This window comes from Antechinus flavipes, chromosome 4 (genome assembly GCF_016432865.1).
Source record: "Antechinus flavipes isolate AdamAnt ecotype Samford, QLD, Australia chromosome 4, AdamAnt_v2, whole genome shotgun sequence".
Taxonomy (NCBI): Eukaryota; Metazoa; Chordata; class Mammalia; order Dasyuromorphia; family Dasyuridae; genus Antechinus; species Antechinus flavipes.
In genome coordinates this window covers 323,127,311-323,136,038 of record NC_067401.1, presented here as the reverse complement: position 1 = coordinate 323,136,038, position 8,728 = coordinate 323,127,311, and positions in this window count along the sequence as shown.

Here is an 8,728-nt window from a genome sequence, read left to right as displayed (position 1 = left end):
GTATAGAGAATCAACTTAAAAAACAGATTACAATAATTAACAACTTTAGGAAAGTTGCAGGATATGACAAACCTATATGAATTATCAGGATTTCTATATCTTACCAACAAAGTCCAGCAGCAAGATATAATAAGAGAAATTCCTTTTAAAATAATTGTAGACAATATAAAATACTTGGAAGTTTATCTACCAAGAAAAACCCAGGAACTAGATGAACACAGTTACAAAACACTTGTCATACAAATAAAGTCAGATTTAAACAAGTGAAAAAAATTAATTGTTCATTGGTAGGGCAAGTCAACAAAATAAAAATGATAAATATATGTAAATTAATTTATTCAATACAATGACAAACTATCAAAAAAAACTTATAGAATTGAAGAAAATAATTAAATTCATATGACAGAACAAAAGGTCAAGATCAATAGAATTAATGGACAAAAATGGGAAGGAAGATGACGTGACTATACCAGATTTTAAACTGCATTATAAAGCAATAATCATCAAAACAATCTGGTACTAGCTCAGAAATTAAATGGTGGGTAGATTACAGGAACAAATCAAGTACATAATACACATTAGTTAATGACCACAGTAATCTAGTGTTTGTTAAATACAGAGATCCAAGATTTTTGAAACAAGAATTCATTATTTGAGAAAAATTGCTGAAAAAAAAACCCAGAAAACATAATGTCAGAAACTAGCTGTAAACCATCATTTTACACCGTACATCAAGATAAGGTTAAATAAGTAGGTGACTTAGACATAAAGGGTGATATCATGAGCAAATTATACAGTATGAGAATGACAGTTGCCTGTCATATTTATAGATAAGGAAAGTTTCTAACCAAACAAAATATAGAAAACATTATAAGGCATAAAATGGACAATTTTGATTAGATTAAATTAAAGAGATTTTGGACAAAATCCAAAATAGCCAATAAGGAAAACAGGAAGCTGGGGAAAATTATTTGTATCAAATGCCTTTGATAAATGCCTACTTTCTCAAATATATGTAGAACTGAGTCAAATTTATAAAAATATAAATTATTTCCCCTTTGATAAATGGTCAAAGGATAGGAACAGGTAGTTTTCACTTGAAAAAATTAAAATTATCTATAACCATATGAAAAAAATGTTCTCAGTCACTACTGATTAGAGAAATACACATTAAAACAACTAGGAGGTATCCTTTTACACTTATCAGACTGGCTAATATGATTGAAAAAGTAAAATGACAAATGTTGGAAAGAATGTGAAAAAATTGGAACGTGAATGCATTGTTAGTGGAATTGTGAATCAATGCAACCAATTTAGAGATCACTTTGGAACTATGCCTAAAGGGTTATAAATCTGTGCATCCCCTTTGATTTAGCAATACTACTATTAGGTATATATCCCAGAGATATTTTTTAAAAAGGAAAATATAAAAGACCTTTTTTGTATAAAGATATTTATAGCAACTCTTTTAGTGGTTGCAAAGAACTGGAAATTGAAGGGATGCCCATCAATTTGGGAAATGGCTGAACAAGTTGTGACACATGATTATAATGGAAAATATATACTGTAGTATAAGAAACGTTGAACAGGATGTTTGCAGAAGAAGCTGGAAAGATTTGTATGAACTAATGTAAAATGAAGTGACCATCACTAGGAGAACATTATAAATGGTAAAAGCAATACTGTAAGATGATCCACAGTGAATGACTTAGTTCTTCTCAGCAATGCAGTGATATGAGACAGTTCCAAAGAACTCATGATGAAAAATGCTATCTACTTCCTGTAAAAGAACTGATGAAATCTTAATATAAGCTGAAACATACTTTTAAAAAACCTTCTTTGTTTTTATTGGATTGTTGTTGTTTTTTTTCTTTTCTGTCCTTTCCTTTTGTTTTGGTCTATGACTAATATAGAAATACATTTTCATACTGCACACATATAACCCATATCAAATTATTTCCTGTCTTTGGGGAGGAAAAGGAAGCAGTGAATTTGGAATTCAAAGTTTAAAAAAAAATGTTAAAATTTGTTTTGCATTTTCATTTACATTATTATTGAGGGGAAGAAAAGAATGGAGTAGTGGAGTAAGTGTTAACTTTGGAGTAAGGAAATGATATTCAAATTCTGTCTCATAAACTTACTAGTTATATAACTTTAGACAAGTTACTTAAACTTTTTGAGTTTTAATTTCCTTCTCTGTAAGATGAGAGGGTTGAACTCAATAACCTCTAAATTCTCCCACTTTAAATCTGTGGTTCTATGGTCAGGTTGAATGTGATGCCTAGAAGTGTCTGGAAAAATCCAGATCATTTCCCTGAATTCAAATGTCACCTCTACCCCAAGACATCAGAGACATTAAAGTCAGCTGATTCTAGAGAAGATTGAACTCTGACAAGGTAGACAAAATCTTTGAATTTCTGTAGAGGACAATAGACTCAGTTTAGATCAGGAACCAACATCTCAATGTCAGGGCTGAAATGGAGAGACACCTTACTCTAGCTTCCATGTCCAACTTCAGGAAGGAGAATAGGACAGATGTGAGGTGATTATTTTTCCTAGAAGAGCTCAGGGAACAGCCAGGCAGGACATGGTGGGTGAGTAAGCGGGGACTTGATCTGAAATTTCCCAGGTTTTGGATGTCTCATAGTTGGAGATTTTCAATGGATCTGATGGGATATGGGGATATAGAGCTTCTGAAACCCAAAAATATATTGGGGTTTTGGGCCAGTGAGACAAGACATTACAAAAGTAGGCTTAGATCATCTGCAAATCAAGAAGCAAAGATTATTACACTGCTGGCAGTAAGGAGTTTAGCCATTAACAAGGAGGAAGATGTCATAAGGGTGGCAGGTGGGAATCAAGTTTCTAATGAAATAGCTGTAACAAGGGAAAATTCACCATAAAACTCAGCATGATTTCTAGAGAACTTGCTGCCATAAGGCAGACAGTTCCTAATGAAACTGAAAACCATAAGGCTGGCTAAATTCCTAAAGAAGTTAGCCATTGTGACAGTATACAAGCAGGTAAACTCTAAAAGGAATTAATGGGAAAAAAATAGAAGAGGAAATAGGTTCTTTTATAGGAGGAAAAATAACTTCAGGGGTTGATATCATTTCTTGGATTTCTGATTGGTTATAATAACTATGGGCTTATGATAATTTTATCAATGCTAGGAATTTAATAAGAATCACCTACTTAAGCACAAAAGGCCCATTTAAAAAGGAGATAATTCTGTCCTGCTTACCTCAGGGAATCGCTTGGGTTCTGATTGTTTACAGTAGTTCAAGTCTTTTCCTCTTAATGCCCCTCTCTATGACCTACCCAGCTGTTAAGAACCTGGGGTCTTTTAGTTGGGGTCTTTTTCACTTCATCAGATCACAGTCTTTGATTCCATGTCACTTCAGGAAGGTTGCTTTCCCTCTGTTTGCCCCAGTTTCATCATCCATAAAATAATTCAGGAGAATACATTTTTTTGTTGTTGTTTTTGGAGAGATTCTATATAAATGAAAACAGTGTGTATATGTGTTGCCTCAGATAACTGAGATTTGGAAAAGACCTCCCTTTGCATGACATCTCCTTCTGGATATCATAGTCATCTTTCAGAAGGAAGAATAAACAATAATCTATGAGCAGTGGTAGCTACCTCACTTGAGAACCCAACTGTCCCCAGTTCCAACAGTTCCAGTTGGAGTAAAGCAGCTCCTCCCTCTCTTCTTTCTTCTCTTCCTTCCTTTTCTTCCTTCTCTTCCCTCCCTGTCTCCCTCCCTGTCTCCCTCCCTGTCTCCCACCTTCCTTTCCTTCCCTTCTTCTTTCCTTCCTTCTTTCCCTCCTTCCTTCCTTCCATCTACAATAGAGAATCATATCCTTACCTGATATAAGAGCTCATTCTGTCTCCATTATGAGAATAATGTAAATATGGAAACAAGCCCTTCCTATTCCCATTATCAATTATAATCAAATACAAAAAGGAGGTCAATTTCTTGTGACTGTCTTGTTAGCATATCTAAGACAAGTTAATCATCTCATTATGTATTGTGCAAATTACTAAGAGTTGTTTTTTACTAGTCCTCTCCTTGGCCCCTTCCTAATTTTTCCTAATTTCCTGGATCTGCTCTTATTCCCATCCACCTCCTTATTTCCCTTCTTGTAATGGGCTGAAACTGAGCAGATGCACTGAGTCCGAGCACTTAAGGCTAATTACCAATTGGACAATACTTTATTAGTATATGCTTGGAGAAAGAGTGGCCCTGTCCATTCTCTGTGCAGATTTGATCTGTTTGGCATATAGAGAGATTGAGGCAGGCTTTAGGAGGTGGAGTGAGAGAGCCAGAGTCATTGCCGGTGGATTCCTGTCAATTTCTCTCACTGCGTATTGCCTTTCCATTCATGTCCACAAAGAATAAAGATCAAGGACTTTTGCTGATCCTGACTCCGGATGATTTTAAAGTATCCAGGGTGCTAATCCAGTCGCACTATATGAAGATCAATTCTGATGGATGTGACTCTCTTCAACAATGAGATGAACCAAATCAGTTCCAATTGTTCAGTAATGAAGAGAACCAGTTAAACCCAGTGAAAGAACTGTGGGAAATGAGTGTGGACCACAACATAGCATTTCCACTCCTTCTGTTGTTTGCTTGCATTTTTGTTTTTCTTGTTAGGTCATTTTTACCTTATTTCTAAATCCGATTTTTCTTGTGCAGCAAGATAACTGTATAAATATGTATACATATATTGTATTTAATATATACTTTAACATATTTAACATGTATTGGTCTACCTGCCATCTCGGGGAAGGGGTGGGGGAAAGGAGGGGAAAAGTTGGAACAGAAGGTTTTGCAAGGCTCAATGCTGAAAAATTACCCATACATATGTCTTGTAAATAAAGAACTAAACGAAAAAAAGAAAAAAGAAAGAGAAAAAAATAAAACTTCAATAAAAAAATAAAATTTATATTCCTTTGGGCAGAGCTCCAACAGATATGAAGTAACAGGAAGTAACAGAAAGTGGGAGGGCAGTTCTAAAGAGGCATTCTCTTAGCTAAAAGGTGCCTTTTATTGTCCTGAAAAGGTCATAGACAAAATTCAAAAATCATTTTATAGCAGTTTGAGTAATTAAGTTTTTTTTTAAAGGTGAGAAGGTGTGATGACTGGATCAAAGGATATGCATAGTTTGATAATTTTTTGAGCATAGTTCAAAATTGCTTTCCAGAATAGTTGGATGCATTCACAATTCCACCAACAATGTATTGAAGCTTTTATTTTCAAAACATATGCAAGGATACCCTTTGATACATCCAGGGAAAGGACTGAAGGAACTGAGTGTGGACCACAACATAACACTTTCATTCTTTCTGATATTATTTGCTTGCATTTTTGTTTTCCTTCTCAAGTTTTTTTTTTTCTTTTTAGATACAATTTTTCTTGTGCAACATAGAAACATAACTGTATGTGTGTGTGTGTGTGTGTGTGTGTGTGTGTGTGTGATTTAACATATATTAACATTATTGGAATACCTGCCATCTAGGGGAGGGAAGGGGGGAAGGAGAGGAAAATTTGGAACAGAAGATTTGCAAGAATCAATGTTAAAAAATTACCAATGCATATGTTTTGTAAATAAAAAGCTAAAACAAACAAACAACAACAACAAAAAAAACATGTGCATGAATGATCCTCGCAAAACCTTCTGTTCCAATTTCCCTCCCTTCCCCTCACCTCCTCCTCTAGATGGCAAGTAATCCAATATATATTAAACGTGGTACAAATATATGTAAATCCAATGTAGGCGTACATATTTTTACAATTATCTTGCTGCACAAGAAAAATCAGATCAAAAAGGGGAAAAAATGAGAAAGAAAATAAAATCCAAGCAAACAACAACAAAAGAAGTGAAAATGCTATGTTGTGATCTACACTCAGTTTCCATAGACCTTCTCTTTGGGTATAGATGGCTCTCATCATTACAAGATCATTGGACCTGGCCTGAATCATCTTATTGTTGAGAAAAGCACATCCATCAGAATTGATCATCGTATAATCTTCTTGTTTCTGTGTACAATGATCTCCTGGTTCTGCCCATTTTACTTAGCATCAGTTCATTTTTTAAGTCTTTCCAGGTCTCTCTCAAATCACCCTGCTGATTGGTTCTTCTAGAGTAATAACAAAGAATATAAATTTTAATTGTTGAATCTTGGCGTTTATGGGTAAGATTTCTATTTTTTTATGGATCATGCCTTAAAACAAAATCTTTCTGGCTCTTATTGATTGTTCAACAATGGTTTCTAGCTTTAGTTTCTCTTGGACATTGTTTGGATTCTGATGGTTCAGAGTGAGTGTAAATGACAATCATTTCTATTTCCAGAAACCTTTGAGGTCTTCCCCTGCCAAATTTATTTATTTGACTAGATAGAAGTGATCCTTTGCCTTATTTCTTATCTAGATGTAACCATTGAATGGGTACTACTTCAAGCTAACTGAGACCTGGAAAAGCTTAAAAAGGTTAAGGCCTCTTATTGCATGGAGGTTATCCCCCAGTTGTCCTTATCTTTATCTTGCCACTGGACCCAAATGGCAGTGGAGAAGTGGGTAAAGCTGCTGACTTTGAACCACTCTGACTCACTTAATCCAACTCATTTGTAAGTCATAACATCACTTTTTGAAGTCAAGGTTCTATTGGAGAAGGAAGGACAAACAACAATAGAGGATAGCCTGAGATAAGGTGACATTAATTAACTTTAACTAAAGGTAGTAATGGGAGAGGGGGTAAGGGGGACTCTCCTGACCCCAAGTGTAGTTCTCAATCTACTACACCATACTTTTCACTTTATGGTATTTCTCCATAATCTGCAAATATTTAGACAAGTTCCAAAGGGGAAAAAAAATCAAGCAATTTATACCTATTTATTTTACTTAGCAACATGCATCTTGCTCCAAAGATCTTAGAAGGTCCAAATGAGAGTTAGATTACATTTATCCTGTTCTCTTCTGTGAGAGAATTTAGCTATATGTAATTCAAGATTAGGCCATTTGATGCAACAAATGTCTGGATCAATGGGTATATTGAATGAGACAGCTGATAGTGATGCCAAAATATATAGTGTAGCACAGAGGGAAATACATTCATTGGCTAGGGGACTCAAATCCCACCTCTGATGATTACTACTTGAGTGACCTTGCATTTATCTTCATCTGTAAAATGAGATTAGATAGGCTTTCTTTCCAATTCTAAATATATAATCCAATTTTTCCAATAGTGATGAGATTTTGTGAAGTATGGCCAACTTCTTGGCCCTAAAGGAGTAGTGAATGCTCTTGTTAGAATGGTGGCCAACCAAGATTATAAGAGCAGCCCATTTATATGTCACTAAAAGTTTAGAGTTGGAAGAACTGATTCCCAGGTCACTGCCTTCTTAATAACAATAATGATTTTTAAAACATTAATGATAATAAATTAGAAGGGAAAGTGATATTATCTGAAGGATAGGTGTCAAACACCCCTAAAGCAGATGTAATTGCAGAAAGCCTTTACAGACCTGCAGAAAGACACTGGGAGACTCTTTCAATAGTAAGAGGTTGGGAAGGGAACCCCAAAAGTTTGGGTGTCATAAGGTTTCTCAAAAGAATTTTCAGGGTTGAACCCATTTCCTACTCAAAGGGCAAAGTTTTATTATAATTGTAATGCCATTACAAATGGCCTAAGTTCCAAGAGAATTTAGCAAAGAAACAGAAGCAAAGAGACACATTTAACCAGCATATCAATGATATGCTAATTTTATAGGATGGAGGAATGGTCTCCAGAATTTGCTTCTCCTTGACCAGATTATTACTGCCCAGATTATCAGTCAGCAATGAATTGAGGAGTGGTCTATTTACTATTGTCTCAGAAGTTTGATCTGTGGGACTATCCTGAGTCCAGAAGCTATCTGACTGAGGAGTGGTCTTTTCAGAATCAGACAGATTGGGCATTGGAGTTTCCTAAGGCAGATTCCAAAGCCAGAAGATTTAGGACTATTGATTTATTGTTAGAACAGAACCTCCCCCCCCCCCCCCCCATCAGGGAACCTCAAATGCTATATTACATCTCTACTTAGAAGCAAAGTAAGAGGTAAAGTAAGTATCATCAATAATAAGAAATAAAGTAAGGAAAATTAAATTCCATGAAAAAGGAATGCCACATCACTTGATTATAGGCAACAAAAAAGAAACATGTGGAATGAAATTTGGGGAAAAAAAAGAAATTTTAGATACCCTCAATCAACAGCTGACAGTGAAAATTATAGATTAAGATGATATAAGACTTCAAAACAACACAAAGAACAAAATAAACATTAACATCAATTGCAAAATTTAAGAGTGAGAGTGGGGGGAAGAGAGGAGAGAAGGGAAAGACAGAGATAGAGACTGACAAACAGACATACAGAGAGACATAGAGATAGAGAGGGACACACACACACAGAAACAGAGAGCAGAGGCAGAGACAAAGACAGAAACAGACAGAGAAACTTGAAAAATACAAATATGGGAAATTTCTGGTAGTCTTTGTGGTTGTGTAACCAGGTGTGGCTGATTTATGCAAGCCTCAGGCAAGTCTCCAGCCTACTGGTGAAAAGGAAGGGTGGAGTAGAGACTAGAACTAAAGGGAGACACCCTTATAGGAAGAGAAAGGTGCAATCTGGGAAGAATTAGTTCCTCCCCTTTCCCTTCCATATTGGGAGATGGAGTAAAGAGAA